Source organism: Stenella coeruleoalba (genome assembly GCF_951394435.1).
Source record: "Stenella coeruleoalba genome assembly, chromosome: 1".
NCBI lineage: Eukaryota > Metazoa > Chordata > Mammalia > Artiodactyla > Delphinidae > Stenella > Stenella coeruleoalba.
In genome coordinates, this window is record NC_137169.1 from 80,874,617 (window position 1) to 80,896,601 (window position 21,985).

General features: G+C 39.1%; 1 protein-coding gene and 1 long non-coding RNA gene across 2 annotated transcripts in view; one reads left to right on the top strand and one right to left on the bottom strand.

Annotated features, from left to right (window-relative positions):
- The window catches only part of RPAP2 (RNA polymerase II associated protein 2), an 84,349-nt gene extending 80,084 nt beyond the window's left edge, over window positions 1-4,265 (top strand). The window contains exon 13 of the mRNA XM_079904363.1: window positions 3,584-4,265. The gene's annotated coding sequence lies outside the window, so the exon portion shown is untranslated. The remainder of the gene's footprint in view (window positions 1-3,583) is intronic.
- LOC307177336 overlaps window positions 1-21,985 on the bottom strand; it is a 56,418-nt gene that overhangs the window by 7,161 nt on the left and 27,272 nt on the right. The window contains exon 4 of the long non-coding RNA XR_013825024.1: window positions 16,652-16,782. This is a non-coding gene — a long non-coding RNA (uncharacterized lncRNA). The remainder of the gene's footprint in view (window positions 1-16,651; window positions 16,783-21,985) is intronic.

The window sequence follows — 21,985 nt, forward strand, 5'->3', positions numbered from 1 at the left end:
TTCATTGTGTTTTACTTTAGTTTGTTGTTGTTTTTTGTTTTTTTTCATTTGTTGCCTGTTTGGATTCTGTTTTCAAATTGGACATTTTAAAAATCAAGTAGAGACCTCCAGATGACTTCAGCTTGCTATGGTAGAACACAATATCCCTTAGTTCTCAGCTGCTCCAGTCATTTCCTGTCCACTCTTGTTACTTCATGCCCCATCTTCGTTTTTTTTCCTTTATAGGCTACTGTCCTATAACAGAACTTTATAGGTTCTGTTTCTTGCAATCCAGGAAACTCGTTGCTATCAGCTTCATACTCAAATCTAGACCATCCCATCCTGCATGTCCCATCTGATGTTTCTTCCCAGCAAGTAGCAGTTTACTTCAACCAAACTGCTGCAGTGATCTTTGAGAATATCCTCATCCTACTTCCCTCCTCAGCCCAGCCAATACCTTAGTCATCTCATGTGCAGATAAACAGGTGAATTTTCAAGTCTGGCTTTGTTGAATCCTGACCTTGCTCCCAGATACATAAGCCCTCTTCTACTATCCCAAGTTTTTGCTTCTTTTTAAGAACTACCCCCCCTCAAAAAGAAAAAACTGCCCATCAGAATGTCCCCTCCCTGATTCTGCCTTAATCACAACTTTCCATCTCTTCCTCCCTTTACTTCTTACTTCACATACTCTGAAGTGCTCAGATAGGTATTGATTTAATGTTATGATTAACAAAATTCATTCTGAACTACAAATGCGATCCTCTTAAGGAGGATTTCCTCTTTTTTAACTTTCAGTTATTCTTTAAATTATAAAAGCAATACAAGCTTGTTGTAAAAATTAAACAGTACAGAATTGCATGTATAATTTTAAAAAGCAAAATTTCCAGGCTTCCTTGGTGGTGCAGTGGTTGGGAGTCCGCCTGCTGATGCAGGGGACATGGGTTTGTGCCCCGGTCCGGGAGGATCCCACATGCCGTGGAGCGGCTGGGCCCGTGAGCCGTGGCTGATGAGCTTGCACTTCCGGAGCCTGTGCTCTGCAGCGGGAGAGGCCACAACAGTGAGAGGCCTGCGTACTGCAAAAGAAAAAGCAAAATTCCCCCCTCACTTCTGCCTCCAGTCCTGTCTCCTTCCCAGAAGTACACTACTGATCTATATCATTTTACATTTTATTATTTGAATATTTGTTTTAAAAAAACAGCTCTTCAAGTAAATCTGTAAATATACGACAAGGATATTTGAGAGCCATATTTGGCAGGCAAGAAAGAATGCCATCATCACTTTATTGAACCTGCTAGAGAATAGAAAATAAGGAATTAGCACTGTAACTGCCTCCAGACTTATACCTAGTGACCTTTTCATGCAACCCTGCTCCCCTGAGGACCCTGTAAAATAAAGGCTTTTACTTAGGCAGTGTGCTCAGGTTGGCCTGTGGAAGCACCAGTTCAAAGGCCGTTCTAAGAGTACAGTAAGTTTGGAGTTTTTTTGTTTTATTGACCTTCAGTTACAGAAGACTGAATTAATCATACCCCTCAGGGTTCACGACACCCTATCTCCATTGGTTGAAAGGTTGCTTTTCCAGATAGACTGAGAACAAAGAGCGCCTGCCTAACCAGAGGTCCTTCCAGACCTGCTTTAATGAATAGGTATCAATTAAGAACCATTTTTAATTAGCATAGTTAATGCTTGTATATAAACAAATGGTGTTAAAGTACTTTTTGTTTTAAAGCTGAAAGTTCAAATTAGTCTTTTTTATGCAGTTCATCATTTTTTAACATATTTATTGGAGTATAAATGCTTTACAATGGTGTGTTAGTTTCTGCGCTATACATATACATATATCTCCATATCTCCTCCCTCTTGCGTCTCCCTCCCACCCTCCCTATCCCACCCCTCTAGGTGGTCACAAAGCACCGAGCTGATCTCCCTGTGCCATGCAGCTACTTCCCACTAGCTATCTATTTTACATTTGGTAGTTTATATATGTCCATGCCACTCTCTCACTTTGTCCCAGCTTACCCTTCCCCCTCCCCGTGTCCTCAAGTCCATTCTCTACATCTCCATCTTTATTCCTGTCCTGCCCCGTGTTCTTCAGAACCACTTTTTTTTTAATATTCCATATATATGTGTTAGCATATGGTATTTGTTTTTCTCTTTTTGACTTACTTCACTCTGTATGACAGTCTCTAGGTCCATCCACCTCACTACAAATAACTCAATTTCATTTCTTTAAAGTACTTTTAAGGATCAAACCCATGCTGCAGCAGTGAAAGCACCGAGTCCTAACCACTGGACTGCCAGAGAATTCCCTAAACAATAGATGTTTTAAGTGGACTTAACAGTTGCCCTGTGATCATTGTTTTTTTTACATTGTTCATTTGTGTAAGTAATCAAAGGTAAATCTTTGCCCGGACTTTGTCAGTATTAAAAGGGACACTGAATGAATGAGGCCTTATTACATAATTTTCCATATGAGAAATGGAGATGGTTGTGAATAGGTAGATGGGTTTTTTTTGTTGTTGTTTGTATGATATTTGTAAACCATAAGTTCACAAAATTATTTGTGTATAATATGGCCTACCCTTTTCAAGATTAGATTACTAATAGCTAGGATATGTTAATATGCTTTCAGTTACAAATAACAGGGAAGAAAAAAAAAAACCCAGCTCAAACTAGCTTTTCTTATGCTAGTATATTAATTATCTTTTGCAGCTTAAAAATTACTGTAAAATTTAGTGGCTTAAAACAAACTTTTTTTTTAATCTCAGTTTCTGTGAGTCGGGAATCTGGGCACAATTTGGCTTAGGGCCTCTGCCTCAGAGTCTCTCATGAGGTTGCAGTTAAGCTCTCTGACAGGGCTGCAATGTCATCTGAAGGCTCAGCTGGAGGAAGATTCCCTTCCAAGCTCACTCATGTGGTTATTGGCAGGATTTAGTTCCTCACAGGCTGTTGAATTCGGGGCCTCAGTTCCTCATTCTCTGTTGCCTAGAGACCTCTCTCAGTTCTTTGCCACGTGGGCCACTCCAGAGTGTGCCTTGCTGCTTGGCATGTTGCTTCCCTCAGAGTGAGCAAGTGAGATGAAACCCGAGATGAAAGCCACAGTCTTTTTGTAACTAATCTCAGAAGTAACATCCATCACTTTTTCTGTATTCCATGACTAGTTAGAAACTAATCACTGGACTCAGCCCATATTGAAGGTGAGTGGATTATATAAGGGGATGAATACCAGAAGGCAGAGTTCATTGGGTGTCATTTTAGAAGCTGTCTACTACAGATGGCAGAATCATTCAGTAGTTCCCAGCTTTACAGCATACCTCACTGTCCTACTGAGAGTCTTAAACTTTTCACACTAATTGAGGGCACTTCTGAACTAATCCATGTCATTCTAGCAAGGAATGGAGGAGAGAGAAGAGGATTTTCTAATTGACCTAGATCTATCAGGGCCTACCCCTCAAGCTGAATATGAAGCTGGGTTTATTCTACCCAACCCACTGTTGCTACATAATAGGGGAAAATGGAATGTATATTGGGGAGACAACACAGTGTTCCCCAAAACTGGTAAAAATATTTTAGGTGTCTTATTCAGGTGTCCTTTTTTGTTTCACAGGTAATCCGTGAAGACCAAATAGATGAACTTACATTGACCATTTCTGGAATTCTAGCCACAATAATTGTACAGTTAGAGCTACTTATCAGTCACCACCGGACAGAGTGACTTCACCAGATAGAGGAGAACCATTATTCCAACAAGGATAAGCAAGTCCTTGCATCCTAGATAGAAGATATAGTATTTCTACTTATTTGAAAATGAAAGCTGAAATCTTAAGTTGAAACTTCAAGAAAATATAATGACCTGTTTCTTCTGGATTATTACAGCCATCATATCAGTTGACCAGAAAATTGAGAAAAGTCCCATTTTAGCCTCATAGTCCAACTCTGGATTCTAAAGAACAGTGAAGAATTAGGTCAATAAATACAATTTAGGGCCTCCCTGGTGGTGCTGTGGTTAAGAATCCACCTGCCAATGCAGGGGGCACAGGTTCGAGCCCTGGCCCAGGGAGATCCCACACGGAGCAACTAAGATCCTGCGGAGCAACTAAGCCCGTGCACCACAACTACTGTGCCTGTGCGCTAGAGCCCGCATGCCACAACTACTGAAGCCCGAGTGCCTAGAGCCTGTGCTCCACAACAAGAGAAGCCACCGCGGTAAGCCCATGCACCACAAAGAAGAGTAGCCCCTGCTCACCACAACTAGACAAAGCCTGCAGGCAGCAATGAAGACCCAACACAGCCAAAAACAAATAATTTATAAAAATAAATACAATTTAAGATGAAACCTTTTGGAAGTCTAGTCTTTATTCTTTTAAAGAAGCTGGCTATGCTATAAAGTGGTCCTGAGCAATGTACATCTGAAACTTACATAATAGAAAAAGAAAAACATTAAGAAAACAAATTGACAAACCACAGACTGGGATAAAATATTTTCAAATCATACTTGATAAATGACATCCAGATTACATATTCTTAAAACTCAAAAATACGGCAACTCAATTTTTAAGTGGGCAGAAATGCGAATAGACATTTCAGAAAGAAGATATCCAAATGGCTTGGCATATGAAAAGAAAGATGCTCAACATCACTAGTTGTTAGGGAAATGCAAGTTAAAACCAAAATTAGATACTACTTCACAGCCACTAGATGACTATAATAAAGACAAAGATAGTGTTCTTGAGGATGTGGAGAAACTGGAGTGCTAATACACTGCTGGTGGAAATGTAAAATGATTCAGCCACTTTGGAAAGTGATCTGGCAGTTTCTTAAAAAGTTAAGGGCTCCCCTGGTGGCGCAGTGGTTGAGAGTCCACCTGCCGATGCAGGGGACGCGGGTTTGTGCCCTGGTCTGGGAGGATCCCACATGCTGCGGAGCAGCTGGGCCCGTGGGCCATGGCCACTGAGCCTGCGTGTCCGGGGTAAACAAAACATTCATAGAATATACTGATATATGCTACTACATGGATGAACCTCAGAAACATCATGCTAGGTAAAAGAAGTCTGACACATAAGCCATATAAGGTATGATTCCATTTATAATGAAATGACAGAAAAGAAAAATATGTAAAACAGATGATTCTAAACTGGCAGTTACATGGGAGTGGGGATCATCTGCAAATGGCCACAGGTATCTCTTTGAGGTGATGAAACTGTTCTACAATTGTGGTTTTTGCACAATTTTATAAACTTTAAAAGTATTTGTGCACTTAAAACAGGTTGAATGTAATGTATATAAATTACATCTTAATAAAGCTATTAGAAATAATAATGTCCATACTACCAAAGCAATCTACAGATTCAGTGCACTCCATATCAAATTCCAATGGCATTTTTCATAGAACTAATAATCCTAAAATTCCTATGGAACTACAGAAGACCCCAAATAGCAAAATCAATCTTGAAAAAGAACAAAGCCAGAGACATTACACCCCTGATATCAAACTACATTATAAAGCTATAGTAATCAAAACAGTGTGGTACTGGCACAAAAGCAGACATGTAGATCAATGCAACAGAACAGAAAGCCTAGATATAAACCCATGCATATATATGGTCAGTTAATTTACAACAAAGGAGCCAAGAATATACAAATGGGGAAAGAACTGTCTCTTCAGTAAATGGTTTTGGGAAAACTGGACCACTATCTACATCTTACACAAAAATTAACTCAAAATGGATTAAAGACTTGGACATAAGACCTGAAACCATAAAACTCCTAGAAGAAAACACAGGCAGTGAGCCCCTGACATCAGTCTTGGCAATATTTTGGATTTGACAAACCAAAAATAAATGGGACTACATCAAACTAAAAAGCTTCTGTACAACAAAGAAAACCATCAACAAAATGAAAATGCAACCTACTGACTGAATGGGAGAAAATATTTGCAAATCATATATCTGATAAGGGGTTAATATCCAAAATATATAAAGTCATACAACTCAACAGCAAAAAAAAAAAAAAAAAAAATCATTTAAAAATGGGCAGAGGATCTAAAGAGACATTTTTTACAAAGAAGACATACAGATGGCCAGCCAACAGGCACATGGAAAGACGCTCATCACTAATCAGAGAAATGCAAATCAAAACCACAATGAAATACCACCTCATACCTGTTAGAATGGCTGTTATCAAAAAGACAAGTAACGGGGCTTCCCTGGTGGCGCAGTGGTTGAGAGTCTGCCTGCCGATGCAGGGGATGGGTTCGTGCCCGGTCCAGGAGGATCCCACATGCCGCAGAGCAGCTGGGCCCGTGAGCCATGGCCGCTGAGCCTGCGCGTCCAGAGCCTGTGCTCCGCAACAGGAGAGGCCACAACACTGAGAGGCCCACGTCCCGCAAAAAAAAAAAAAAAAAAGTAACAAGTGTAGGCAAGAATGTGGAGAAAAGGGAACCCTTGTGATGTTTTGGTGGGAATGTAAATTGGTGCAGCCACTATGAAAACAGTACGGCAGTTCCTCAGAAAATTAAAAGTAGAACTACCATATGATCCAGCAAATCCACTTCTGGCTATTTATCCCCCAAAATGAAAACACTAATTGAAAAAGATATATACACCTCTATGTTCATTGCAGCTTTATTTATAATAGCCAAAATATGGAAACAACCAAAGTGCCCATTGATGGATGAATGGGTAAACAAGATGTAGTATATTTATGCAATGGAATATTATTCAGACATGAAAAATAAGAAAATCTTGCCATTTGTGACAATATGGATGGAATTTGTGAGCATTATGCTAAGTAAAATAAGTCAGATAGAGAAAGACAAATACTGTATGATCTCACTTATAAGTGGAATCTGTTTTTTTAAAAAAGGTCATAGATGGAATCTATTTTAAAAAATAAGCTCATAGGTGCAGAGAACAGATTGGTGGTTGCCAGAGGCAGGGTGTTGGGGGTGGGCAAAATGGGTGAAAGGGATTGAAAGGTACAAATTTCCAGTTATAAAATATGTCATGGAGATGCAATGTAAAGCATGGTGACTATAGTTAATACTGTATTGCATATTTGAAAGTTGTTAAGAGTAGATCTTGAAAGCTCTCATTACAAAAATGATATGGTAATGGATGTTAACTATACTTACTGTGATGATCATTTTGCAACATATACAAATATCAAATCATGTTATACACCTGAAACTAATATAATTTTAAATGTCAATTTTACCTCACATACAATTATATCCCAATAAATGGGACAAACCAGAAGAAATGGACAAATTTTGAGAAACATACACCCTTCCAAAACTGAATCAAAAAGAAACAGACAGTATGGACAGAACAGTCACTACTAGTGAAGTTGAATTTGTAACCAAAACAAAACTTGCACCAAACTAAAATCCAGGACCAATTTCACAGGGGAGTTCTACCAAACATAAAAAGAAAAGCTAATACCTATCCTCAAACTATTCCAAAAAATTGAAGGAGAGGGACCACTCCCAATTTCATTCTATAAGACCACCATATTACCCTGATGTCAAAACCGAAGACACTAAACAAAAGGAAAATTACAGGCCAGTATCTCTGATGAATATAGATGCAAAAATCCTCAACAAAATATTAGCAAACTAAATCCAACAATATATAAAAAGGATCATACTCCATGATCAAGTGGGGTTTATCCCAGAGATGAAAGGATGGTTCAGTATCCACAATCAGTGTGATACACCACATTAACAAAAGGAAGGATAAAAATCACACGATCATCTCAATAATGCAGAAAAAGCATTTGACAAAATTCAACATCCATTAATGATAAATTCTCTCATCATTGTTGGTATAGAGAGAACACATCTCAATATAAGAAAGGCCATTTGTGACAAACCCACAGCTAACAGCATACTCAACATTGAAAAACTAACTTTTCCTCTAAAATCAACAAGACAAAGATACCTACTCTCACCACTTCTATTTAACACAGTATTGAAAGTCCAACTGACAAGAAAATGAAATAAAAGGCATCCAATTGTAAGGGTAGAAGTAAAACTGTCACTGTTTTTAGATGGTGTGATACTATATACAGAAAACCCTAAAGTATCCACAAAAAAACTATTAAAAGTAATAAATGAATTCAGTAAAGCTGCAGGATACAAGATTAACATACAGAAATCTGTTACCTTTCTATATACACTAATAATGAACTGTCAGAGAATTCCAGAAAACAGTTTCATTTACAAGTGTATCAAAAAGAATAAAATACCTATGAATAAACTTAACCAAGGAGGTGAACAACCTATACTCTAGAAACCATAAGATACTGATGAAGGAAATTGAAGACAATACAAATAAGTGAAAAGATAGCCCATGTTTATGGATCAGAAGAATTAATAGTTAAAATCTCCATTCTACCCAAATTAATCTACAAATTTAATGCAATTATCAAAATACCCATGACAGTTTTCACACAACTAGAATAATCCTAAAATTTATATAAAACCACAGAATACCCCAAATAGCCAAAGTAATTTTGAGAAGAACAAAGCTGGAAGTATCACACTCCCTGACTGCAGACTATACTACAAAGCTACAGTAGTCAAAACAGTATGGTAGACCTTCAAGATGGCAGAGGAGTGGAGATTACCTTCCTCCCTACAAATACATCAGAAATACATCTACATGTGGAACAACTCCTACAGAACACCTACTGAACACTGGCAGAAGACCCCAGACTTCCCAAAAGCCATGTGGCTGACAGGGTCTTGGTGCTCCAGCCGGGTGTCAGGCCTGTGCCTCAGGTGGGAGAGCCAAGTTCAGGACGTTGGACCACCAGAGACCTCCCGGCTCCACATAGTATCAAACAGCGAAAGCTCTCCCAGAGATCTCCATCTCAATGCTAAGACCCCGCTCCACTCAACAACCAGCAACCTACACTGCTGGACACTCTATGCCAAACAACTAGCAAGACAGGAACACAACCCCACCCATTAGCAGAGAGGTTGCCTAAAATCATAAAAAGGTCACAGATACCCCAAAACACACCACTGGACGTGGTCCAGCCCACCAGAAGGACAAGATCCAGCCTCATCCACCAGAACACAGGCATCAGTCCCCTCCACCAGGAAGCCTACACAACCCACTGAACCAACCTTAGCCACTGGGGGCAGACACCAAAAACGACGGGAACTACGAACCTGCAGCCTGCGAAAAGGAGACCCCAAACACAGTAAGTTAAGCAAAATGAGAAGACACAGAAACACAGAGCAGATGAAGGATCAAGGTAAAAACCCACCAGACCAAACAAATGAAGAGGAAATAGGCAATCTACCTGAAAAAGAATTCAGAGTAATGATAGTAAAGATGATCCAAAATCTTGGAAATAGAATGGAGGAAATACAAGAAACGTTTAACAAAGACCTAGAAGAACTAAAGAACAAATGATGAACAACACAATAAATGAAATTAAAAATTGTCTAGAAGGAATTAATAGCAGGATAACTGAGGAAGAATAACGGATAAGAGAGCTGGAAGATAAAATATTGGAAATAACTACCACAGAGCAGAATAAAAAAAAAGAATGAAAAGAATTGAGGACAGTCTCAGAGACCTCTGGAACAACACTAAATGCACCAACATTCAAATTATAGGGGTCCCAGAAAAAGAAAGGGACTGAGAAAATATTTAAAGAGATTATAGTTGAAAACTTCTCTAATATGGGAAAGAGTCAGTCAAGTCCAGGAAGCACAGAGAGTCCCATACAGGATAAATCCAAGGAGAAACACACCAAAACACATATTAATCAAACTATCAAAAATTAAATACAAAGAAAAAATATTAAAAGCAGCAAGGGAAAAACAACAAATAACATACAAGGGAATCCCCTAAGGTTAACAGCTGAACTTTCAGCAGAAACTCTGCAATCCACAAGGGAGTGGCAGGACATATTTAAAGTGATAAAAGAGAAAAACTAACAACCAAGATTACTATATGCAACAAGGATCTCATTCAGATTCGACACAGAAATTAAAACCTTTACAGACAAGCAAAAGCTAAGAGAATTCAGCACCACCATACCAGCTTTAAAACAAATGCTAAAGGAATTTCTCTATGCAGGAAACACAGAGAAGGAAAAGACCTACAATAACAAACCCAAAACAACTGAGAAAATGGTAATAAGAACATACATATCTATAATTACCTTAAATGTAAATGGATTAAATGTTCCAACCAAAAGACATAGACTGGCTGAAAGGATACAAAAACAAGACCTGTATACATGCTGTCTACAAGAGACCCACTTCAGACCTAGGGACACATACAGACTGAAAGTGAGGGGATGGAAAAAGATATTCCATGCAAAGGGAAATCAAAAGAAAGCTGGAGTAGCAATTCTCATATCAGGCAAAATAGACATTAAAATAAAGACTATTACAAGAGACAAAGAAGGACACTACATAATGATCAATCCAAGAAGAAGATACAACAATGGTAAATATTTAGGCACCCAACATAGGAGCACCTCAATGGATAAGGGAAATGGTAACAGCCATAAAAGGGGAAATCAGCAGTAACACAATCATAGTAGGGAACTTTAACACCCCACTTTCACCAATGGACAGATCATCCAAAATGAAAATAAATAAGGAAACAAACACAAGCTTTAAATGATGCATTAAACAAGATGGACTTAATTGATATTTATATGACATTCCATCCAAAAACAACAGAATACACTTTCTTCTCAAGTGTTCATGGAACATTCTGCAGGATACATCATATCTTGGGTCACAAATCAAGCCTTGGTAAATTTAAGAAAATTGAAATCATATCAAGTATCTTTCCCGACCACAACACTATGAGACTAGATATCAATTACAGGAAAAAATCTGTAAAAAATAAAAACACATGGAGGCTAAACAGTGCATTACTAAATAACCAAGAGATCACTGAAGAAATCAAAGAGGAAATCAAAAAATACCTAGAAACAAATGACAATGAAAACACGAGGACCCAAAACCTATGGGATGCAGCAAAAGCAGTTCTAAGAGGGACGTTTATAGGAATACAATCCTACCTAAAGAAACACCTTACACCTAAAGCAATTAAAGAAAGAAGAACAAAAAAACCCCAACGTTAGCAGAAGGAAAGAAATCATAAAGATCAGATCAGGAATAAGTGAAAAAGAAATGAAGGAAACAATAGCAAAGATCAATAAAACTAAAAGCTGGTTCTTTGTGAAGATAGACAAAATTCATAAACTATTAGCCAGACTCATCCAGAAAAAAAGGGAGAAGACTCAAATTAATAGAATTAGAAATGAAAAAGGAGAAGTAACAACTGACACTGCCGAAAAACAAAGGATCATGAGAGATTACTACAAGCAACTATATGCCAATAAAATGGACAACCTGGAAGAAATGGACAAATTCTTAGAAAAGCACAACCTTCTGAGACTGAACCAGGAAGAAATAGAAAATATAAACAGACCAATCACAAACACTGAAATTGAGACTGTGATTAAAAATCTTCCAACAAACAAAAGCCCAGGACCAGATGGCTTCACAGGCGAATTCTACCAAACATTTAGAGAAGAGCTAACACCTATCCTTCTCAAACTCTTCCAAAATATAGCAGAGGGAGGAACACTCCCCAACTCATTCTACGAGGCCACCACCACCCTGATACCAAAACCAAAGATGTCACAAAGAAAGAAAACTACAGGCCAATATCACTGATGAACATAGATGCAAAAATCCTCAACAAAATACTAGCAAACAGAATCCAACAGCACATTAAATGGATCATACACCATGATCAAGTGGGGTTTTTCCCAGGAATGCAGGATTCTTCAATATACGCAAATCAATGTGATAAACCATCTTAACAAACTGAAAGAGAAAAACCATATGATCATCTCAAAAGATGCCAAAAAAGCTTCTGACAAATTTCAACACCCATTTATGATAAAAAACCCTCCAGAAAGTAGGCATACAGGAAACTTACCTCAACATAATAAAGGCCATATATGACAAACCCACAGCCAACATCATTCTCCATGGTGAAAAACTGAAACCATTTCATCTAAGATCAGGAACAAGGCAAGGTTGTCCACTCTCACCACTCTTATTCAACAAAGTTTTGGAAGTTTTAGCCACAGCAATCAGAAAAGAAAAAGGGAATAAAGGAATAAAAAAATAAATAAATAATAAAAGGAATCCAAATTGGAGAAGCAGCAGTAAACCTGTCACTGTTTGCAGATGACATGATACTATACATAGAGAATCCTAAAGATGCTACCAGAAAACTACTAGAGCTAATCAATGAATTTGGTAAAGTAGCAGGACACAAAGTTAATGCACAGAAATCTCTTGCATTCCTATACACTAATGATGAAAAATCTGAAAGAGAAATTAAGGAAACACTCCCATTTACCACTGCAACAAAAAGAACAAAATACCTAGGAATAAACCTACCTAAGGACACAAAAGACCTGTATGCAGAAAAACTGTGAGACACTGATGAAAGAAATTGATGATGACACAAATAGATGGAGAGATATACAATGTTCTTGGATTGGAAGACTCAACATTGTGAAAATTACTATACTACCCAAAGCAATCTACAGATTCAATGCAATCCCTATCAAACTACCAATGGCATTTTTCACCAGACTAGAACAAAATATTTCACAATTTGTATGGAAACACAAAAGACTCCGAACAGCCAAAGCAATCTTGAGAAAGAAAAAAGGAGCTGGAGGAATCAGGCTCCTTGACTTCAGACCACACTACAAAGCTACAGTAATCAAGACAGTATGGTACTGGCACAAAAGCAGAAATGTAGATCAATGGAACAGGATAGAAAGCCCAGAGATAAACCCACGCACATACGGTCACCTTATTTTGGATAAAGGAGGCAAGAATATACAATAGAGAAAAGACAGCCTCTTCAATAAGTGGTGCTGGGAAAACTGGACAGCTGCATGTAAAAGAATGAAATAAGAACACTCCCTAACGCCATACACAAAAATAAACTCAAAATGGATTAAAGACATAAATGTAAGGCTAGACACTATCAAACTGTTAGAGGAAAACATACGTACGACACTCTATGACCTAAATCACAGCAAGATCCTTTTTGACCCACCTCCTACAGAAATGGAAATAAAAATAAATGGGACCTAATGAAACTTCAAAGCTTTTGCACAGCAAAGGAAACCATAAACAAGACAAAAAGACAACCCTCAGAATGGGAGAAAATATTTGCAAATGAAGCAACTGACAAAGGATTAATCTCCAAAATTTACAAGCAACTCATGCAGCTCAATATCAAAGAAAAAACCCAATCCAAAAATGGGCAGAAGACCTAAATAGATATTTCTGCAAAGAAAATATACAGATTGCCGACAAACACATGAAAGGATGCTCAACATCCCTAATCATTATAGAAATGTAAATCAAAACTACAATGAGGTATCACCTCATAACGGCCATCATCAAAAAATCTACAAACAATAAGTGCTGGAGAGGGTGTGGAGAAAAGGGAACCCTCTTGCACTGTTGGTGGGAATGTAAATTGATACAGTACTATGGAGAACAGTATGGAAGTTCCTTAAAAAGCTAAAAACAGATCTACCATATGACCCAGCAATCCCACTACTGGGCATATACCCTGAGAAAACCATAATTCAAGAAGAGTCATATACCACAGTGTTCATTGCAGCTCTATTTACAGTAGCCAGGACATGGAAGCAACCGAAGTGTCCATCGACAGATGAATGGATAAAGAAGATGTGGCAAATATATACAATGGAATATTACTCAGCCATAAAAAGAAATGAAATTGAGTTATCTGTAGTGAGGTGGATGGACCTAGAGTCTGTCATACAGTGTGAAGTAAGTCAGAAAGAGAAAAACAAATACCACATGCTAACACATATATATGGAATCTAAAAAAAAGGTTCTGAAGTACCTAGGGGCAGCACAGGAATAAAGATGCAGACATAGAGAATGCACTTGAGGATACGGGGAATGGGAAGGGTTGACTGGGACAAAGTGAGAGAGTGGCATGTACACTACCAAATGTAAAATAGCTAGTGGGAAGCAGCCGCATGGCACAGGGAGATTAGCTTGGTGCTTTGTGTCCACCTAGAGGGGTGGATAGGGAGGGTGGGAGGGAGACACAAGAGGGAGGAGATATGGGGATATACATAGGAGATTATTCCTATGTATATGTATAGCTGATTCACTTTGTTATAAAGCAGAAAGTAACACACCATTGTAAAGCAATTATACTCCAATAAAGACGTTAAAAAAAGAAAAACACAGTATGGTACTGGCACAGAAAAAGACACATAGATCAATGGAACAGCATAGAGATCCCAGGAATAAACCTACATACCTATGTTCAATTAATCTGCAACAAAGGAGGCAAGAATATACAATGGAGAAAAGACAATGTCTTCAATAAATGGTGCTGGGAAAACTGGACAGCTACATGTAAAAGAATGAAATTAGAACATTTTCTCACACCATATACAAAAATAAGCTCAACATGGGTTAAAGTCCTAAATGTAAGACCTGAAACCATAAAACTCCTAGAAGAAATCATAGATAGACACTCTGACATAAATCATAGCAATTATTTTTTTGGATGTGTCTCATAAGGCAAAGGAAACAAAAGCAAAAATAAACAAATGGGACCTAACTAAACTTAAAAGCTTTGGCACAATAAAGGAAACGATCAACAAAATGAAAGGACAACATACTGAATGGGAGAAAATATTTGCAAATCATATATCAGATATGGGATTAATATCCAAAATATATTAAGTCATCATACAACTCAGTAGCAAAAAAAAAAAAAAATTATTTTAAAATGGGCAGAGGCTCTGAAGAGACATTTTTACAGAGACATACAGATGGCCGACAGGCACATGAAAGGATACTCAACATCATTAATAATCAGAGAAATGCAAACCAAAACCACAATAAGGTATCACCTCACACCTGTCAGAATGGCTATCATCAAAAAGTCTACAAATAACAAATGTTGGTAAGGACGTTGAGAAAAGGGAACCCTTGTACATTGTTGGTGGGAATGTAAATTGATGCAGCCGCTATGGAAAACAGTATGGAGGTTTCCCAAAAAACTGAAAATAGAAATGCCATAGGATCCTGTAATTCCACTCCTGAGTATATATCCGAGGAGAATGAAAACACTAATTTGAAAAGACACACGCACCCCAATGTTCATAGGAGCATTATTTACAATAGCCAAGCAACCTAAGTGTTCATCAACAGACGAACGCATAAAAAAGGTATGGTGTGTATATATACAATGGAATATTACTCATCCATAAAATACAATGAAATTCTTCAATTTGTAATAAAGTGGATGGACCTATAGAGTATTATGCTTAGTGAAATAAGTCAGAGAAATACAAATACTATATGTTATCACATGTGGAATCTAAAAAATAAAACAAATGTATATAACAAAAGAAACAGACCCACAGATATAGAGAACAAATTAGTGGTTACCAGTGGGGAGAGGGAAGGCAGGAGGAGCAAGGTAATGGCAGAGGATTAACTGGTACAAACTACTACTATGTATAAAATAAGCTACAAGGACATATTGTACAGCACAGGGAAATATAGCCATTATTTTATAACTTTAAATGGAGTATAATTAATCTATAAAAATATTGCATCAATATGTTGTACACCTGAAACCAATATTATAAATAAACTACAATTAAAAATAAAGTGAATTAACATTTCACATTTCTAAATTTAATTTGCTCTCTCTATTATTTATGAGAACTTTATACTCTGCAAAATAATCAATTATGACTCCACTGGAATACTATGGTTTATGAACACATTTTTCTATGCATTTAAACACAACTACACTATTTTTATAAGAGTGTTAATTCAAATAAACCTCAAATTGCAAAACAAATATATATGCCTCAATTTTTTAAATTAATAATAAATTTTTAAAAAATCATAGATGACAGGGCCCCTCCCTCTGACCTATTAGTGACAACTCTCCAGGAAAAAGAGGGGAAGAAGCTGCAGTATCCCACTGCTCCCCTCCCTGTGCCCAGAAACACCTCTTTAGTTATCTTCCACACCCTGCAGGTCTAGGACCTCAGGTGAAGGGCCAGTAGCTCACTAGAAACATTAGGAAGCCAAATGGACTGATGCCCAAGTGGACCACTACTGCTTCTGCCACAAGGTCACTGTGGGGCCAGCAGCTTTTCTGGGTGCTGCATCTGCCTCCCTCACACTCCTGCCAGGTTTATGTTAACTTGGAAGGACTTGAGCGGACTTCAGTTTAGCTCAGAGAACTGTGCTAGATCTTGATTTCTAAATGTCATTAAAGGAACTAAATGTCATAAAAGGAACAGAGATCCTGGGAAAATAGCTAGTTCTAGGGCTGGGGCAGAGAAAATACAAGTCTGGAGCACCTTATAGTACCATAAGTTTAAGCAAGTGCTCATAAACCAAAATGAACTATGTCAAAGGGACACAGGAACCAACCTGAAAGCACCCACTGGCCAAGGCCGTGACAATTTCAGCAATAAAATAAATAACAATATAGTACGGAATTATGACCCAAAGTATAAAATAAATACACATACTGATATAAGTGATTGAAAAATAAATGAGGTAGAAGAGACACACCTTCCTTACAGAAGCACTCCAAGTGATATATGTAGAGCCCTTCTGCACTACCCAGAAAGGGATCCATATGGCATTGTCCTCCGTTCCTGTAACAAAGGGGAATTTTCATGACGTCCACAGTTCTTGATGTCCTGCAAATGAAAAAGGAGGATGTCCTCAAATTACTTGCAGCGGGAACCCACTTAGGTGGGACCAACCTTGAGTTCCAAGTGGAACATTTCATCTACCAAAGGAAAACTGACGGCATCTATATCATAAATCTAAAGAGGACTCAGGAGAAGCTTCCACTGGCAGTTCATGCCATTGTTGCCATGAAAAACCTGGTTGATGTCAGTGTCATTCTCCAGGGACACTGGCCAGCAGCCTCTGCTGAAGTTTGCTGCTGCCACTGGAACGACTCCTGTTGCTTGGTGCTTCACCCCTGGAATCTTCCCTAATCAGATCCAGACAGCCTTCCAGAAGCCTCGTTCTTCTGGTGGATATCACCCCAGGGCTGACAAACAGCCTCTATGTTAACCTGTCTACCATCAAGAGTCTCCCTTTTTGCTATGTGGACACTGTCATCCCCTGCAGTGACAAGGAAGCTCACTCAGTGGGTCTGATGTGGTGGAGGCTGGTCCAGGAAGTTCTGTGCAGGCTTCTATGAACACCCATGAGAGATCATGTGTGATTCTACTTATACAGAGATCCTGAAAGGACTGAAAAGGAAGAGCAGGGTATGCTAAAAAGGCTGTGACTGTGGAGGATTTCCAAGCGAATGAACTGCTTCAGCTTCTGACTTTACTGCTGCTCAACCTGAGGTTACAGGCTGGCCTGAAGGCAAGCAAGTGCCCTTTGTGCCTATCTGCAGAACACTGGAGTGCTCAGCCTGCCACTGAAGGCTGGCCTGCAGCTCCCACTGCTCAGGACACTGAATGGGTGGGAAAAACCACTGGGTGGTCTTAAGCTGTTCTTCCACAGGCTGTTAAACAGAAAACAGAGATAAGGTTGCCAGAAAATAATCAGTTTTGAAATAAATAAATGAATAAAAATATATGTAGATACTATCCCTTCCAGAAGGTAGAGTTAGAGGTTCTTCCACCCTTTGAGAGGAGATTAAACTTAGTGGCTTGTTCCCAGTGAACAGAATAGGGAAAGGAAAAACACATTCCCCAAGTGATGAAGGTTCACATCCCCAGTGATGTCATGTGCGTAATGTGTGTCGCCTGATACGTATGATGAAAAGGGCACTTCACCTCTGTGGTGTATTTCCCCCAAACCCATAACGTCAGTCTAACCATGAGAAAACAGACAAATCAAGTTTGGGGGACATTTCTGCAGGAAACTTTGCCAGTACCCATCAAGACTGTCATGAAAAGGGAAGGCTGAAAAATTGTCACAGACTAGGGGAGACATGTAAACCAAATGCAGTATGGTATCCTGGTCTGGACCAGAACAGAAAGAGGACATTAATGGAAAAACTGGTGAAATCCAAATAAAGTCTCAAGTTTAATTAACAGTAATAAACCAATGCAGTTTCTTAGTTTTAACAAATGTATCATGGAAATGCAAAATGTAAACGATGGGGGGAAATTGGGTGAGGGATATACGGAACTCTGTACTACATTTGCCACTTTCTGTAAATCTAAAATTATTTCAAAATAAAAAGTTTATTCTTTAAAAAGTATACTAACTGGGCTTCCCTGGTGGCACAGTGGTTAAGAATCCGCCTGCTAATGCAGGGGACAAGGGTTCAAGCCCTGGACCAGGAAGACCCCCATGCCAAGGAGCAACTAAGCCCATGCGCCACAACTACTGAGCCTGCACTCTAGAGCCCACAAGCCACAACTACTGAGCCCGCATGCCACAACTACTGAAGCCCATGCACCTAGAGCCCGTGCTCCGCAACGAGAAGCCACCACAATGAGAAGCCCACGCACCACAACAAAGAGTAACGCCCATTCACCACAACTAGAGAAAGCCCGCATGCAGCAACGAAGACCCAACGCAGCCAAAAATAAATAAATTAAATATATATATATATATATATATATATATACACACACACACACACACACACACACACACACTACTAACTGGACATGAGAAGGGATGCAAAGATAAGACAGTCATTGCCCTCAGAATCTTCAGCCTGCCTATGGGAGAGGCAAGACTACAGTAAATGCCCTGAAACGGAGCATCCATCCTGGTTTGCCTGAGACTGTCCCTAGTATATAACTGTAAGCTCTGCATCATTATTAATTACAAGTACCCCCTTTTACTTCCAAAAGTATTCTAATTTAGACATTAAATTATATGCTCATACCACCTAAAAAGCACAGGGTATGCTGTGGTGGTCAGAGATAGGAGGGGACATTAGGGAAGGCATGGAAGGATGGATGGGGAGCTATGAAGTGGAGATAGAAGTCAGAGAGATAGGAAGGGGGAGGAATGGCCCAGGCAGGGGCAGCTTCAAGAAGAAAGTCCCAGAGGCAGGTAAGACCCAGGGTGTGTTCTTTTCAAGACACAGATATCCGAATTTGGAGAAAACTCTGATTAAGAAGAGGGGGTTAACTGGGGTTTGGAGCAGGCTAAATGCACTAGAAATTTATTGGGGCAGTAATGTATTTTCAAGCACATAGGAGGGAAAGTGACCAAACCACCCTACAAATGAAAAACCTACAAAATTAATTTTCTTGAGAAAGATCCTTTTTTTCCCCTTATGTATCCACTCTTTCCCTAACTTTTCCTATAAAAACTCTCTAGGCCCTTGATATACACTGAGCTCCAGCTCACCTAAGCTAACTCTCAAAGGTATCGTGAGATCCCTCTAAACACTGATATTGCCATTTACTAAGCTCTCAACCTATACAAGATTAAGCAGCTGCTTCCCTAGGCCTCTGGTGTCTGACCCAATCTGTGGTTCAGTCATGTGCTCTGCTACCTCAGAGCCTACACTGTCTTCTCTCCAGGACACCACTCCCTGACCACGTGGCATTCTTCATTATTGAAGTAAAGTGTTGCCTTCAATAAAGCATAACCCCCAGGTTTTAATATAAACTCCAAATTTCAAAGAATGGGAAGAAATATTTTACAAAAACCCTGTTGCTCTTTCAGGGAAGAAGATTTGAATTCTCAATAGCTTTTACTCTGAAAAGTAAACAGTATGATTCAGTTTCACTTTCTATTTAAATACTTCAGGAACTCATATGCTGTTATATTCAGAGAATGGTGACCTTTTTTTAAATCTTGTCCTTTGAATAATTCCATTCCCTTCAGATTCTCAAACACTTAAAATCCCCATCAGGCTTAGTATATTTAGTGGAGTCTCTTTAAGGTATTATTTAGCATCTTCTGCTTATGGTCATGTCCAAAAGCCAGGTAATCTTCCTGCTCATTAGGGAATAGGGTCAATTCTTTAAAGATTTACCTGGACTCAAGGTGATACCATTGTGAAGTTTGAAAATGTTTAATAGCTTTACATTATAAGCCCTGGCAGAAAAAGAAGAAGGATATCTGGAAGGCCACCTCTGCTGGGCTGAGGGTGGGGTAGGGAGCAGGGGTGACTTTCATCTGAAATGTGCCTAGAAAAGCCTGAGTGAGGTTGGGACTGGCTCCCGGGTCCTCTGATGTCCAGGTTCTCCTCTCACTGCAGCACAACCTGGAGCTAAGAGATACGGGGCAATGACTGTATAGGGATGCCCAGTGTGATTGCTGATGAAATACCTGATGAAATTTGTTCTTCTGCACTAAAGCTCGTTTTCTTTGGGAATTCGTGTGTCCTTTTCCAAATTAAACTAGCAAAATAGGAACTTTTGTAACATCTCAGCCATCTAGCTCTCTTCTCTAAATTTTCAAGCTTTGTGTCTCCTACCTTCAGCAAAAATACTTGTGTTTCGGAAAACTGATTACCAGTGAAGGAACCAGGAGGTGGAATTGGATCACAGTACTTTAGCTGGAAGCAGTGGCACCAAGCCCTTCCCTCTAAATGAGCTGGCCTCGCCTCTGGGGGGCCTGTGGAGAAAAGCCCGCTCCAAGGTGCTAGTTTTCAGTTTGCTTCTCAGCACCCGTGCAGTCATAACTAAAGCAAAGGAAAATACTGCATGACTTCAGAAGAAAGCCAGCCACCTTGCAACATCTTCAGGAAATTCTGCACTCCCCTAGGGCTTGCAAAACTCCCTATGTCTTGCAGACCAAAGGCAAGATCTCAGTCACCTAGCTCTAGTTTGCATAATTAAAGAAAGTGGAAGCTGGCTTTTTTCTGGGTGACCCTTGACCCAACCAAGCTCACAGGGCCTATCACAGAAATAAGATAGCATAAAATGAAGTGTTGTAGTAATGAAAGCTGTTATCATTTAGATGAGCAGGAAAAGCCAGGTCCCTGGGTGACCATCCTGACTTACTACGGTCATACAGCCAAGACAGTGTCCATTTAAGGTACTATAATGTTATTCTTTTGAGTTGGCATACGTACAACAATATAATTTCATGTCATAATTTGTAAGACATTTCAGAGAAACCATGTACTAATATCTTCTATAATGCCTTTTATCGGGACTTCCCTGGTGGCACAGTGGTTAAGAATCCGCCTGCCAATGCAGGGGACACGGGTTCGAGCCCTGGTCCAGGAAGATCCCACATGCCACAGAGCAACTAGGCCCGTGCGCCATAACTACTGAGCCTGCACTCTGGAGCCCACGAGCCACAACTACTGAGCCCATGTGCCACAACTACTGAAGCCCACACTTAGAGCCCATGCACCGCAACAAAGAGTAGCTCCCGCTCTCTGCAACTAGAGAAAGCCCGCGTGCAGTAATGAAGACCCAATGCAGCCAAAAATAAATAAATAAATTTATAAAATGCTATTGTTCATTGGCAGCAAGTTGTGGGAAACCACTGTACTCATATGTTTGTGGTAAATAGCCCCTTGTGAAATATTAACATTTATCCATAGTCATTACCATTTGTGTCCATGCCTGGAAATTTATCATAAGTCACTAATTCAATAAAGGAAAAATCTGTATGCTTGAGGCTGTCTATTGAATGAAAAAAATCTAATGTCCAAAAATAAAATTATAAAAAAAAAACCTTTTATATCCATTTTTTATATGGAAGCATAGCCAATGATCTGTTAACTCCCTCCCTCCCACATCATTACCTCTTTCTTGTTTTTCTCCCATTGTCCTATTAACATATTATCCATCTTTGGGGAAAAAAATTAAAACAATTTTAAAACCACATTCAGTATGGCCACATAATGGGGGAGACAGTCCACTTTCAAGTCAAGCAGTTCTACCTCTTTTCCATATTGGGCATCCAGACAGATTTCCTTTGTACAAAGAGTCTTGCAACTAG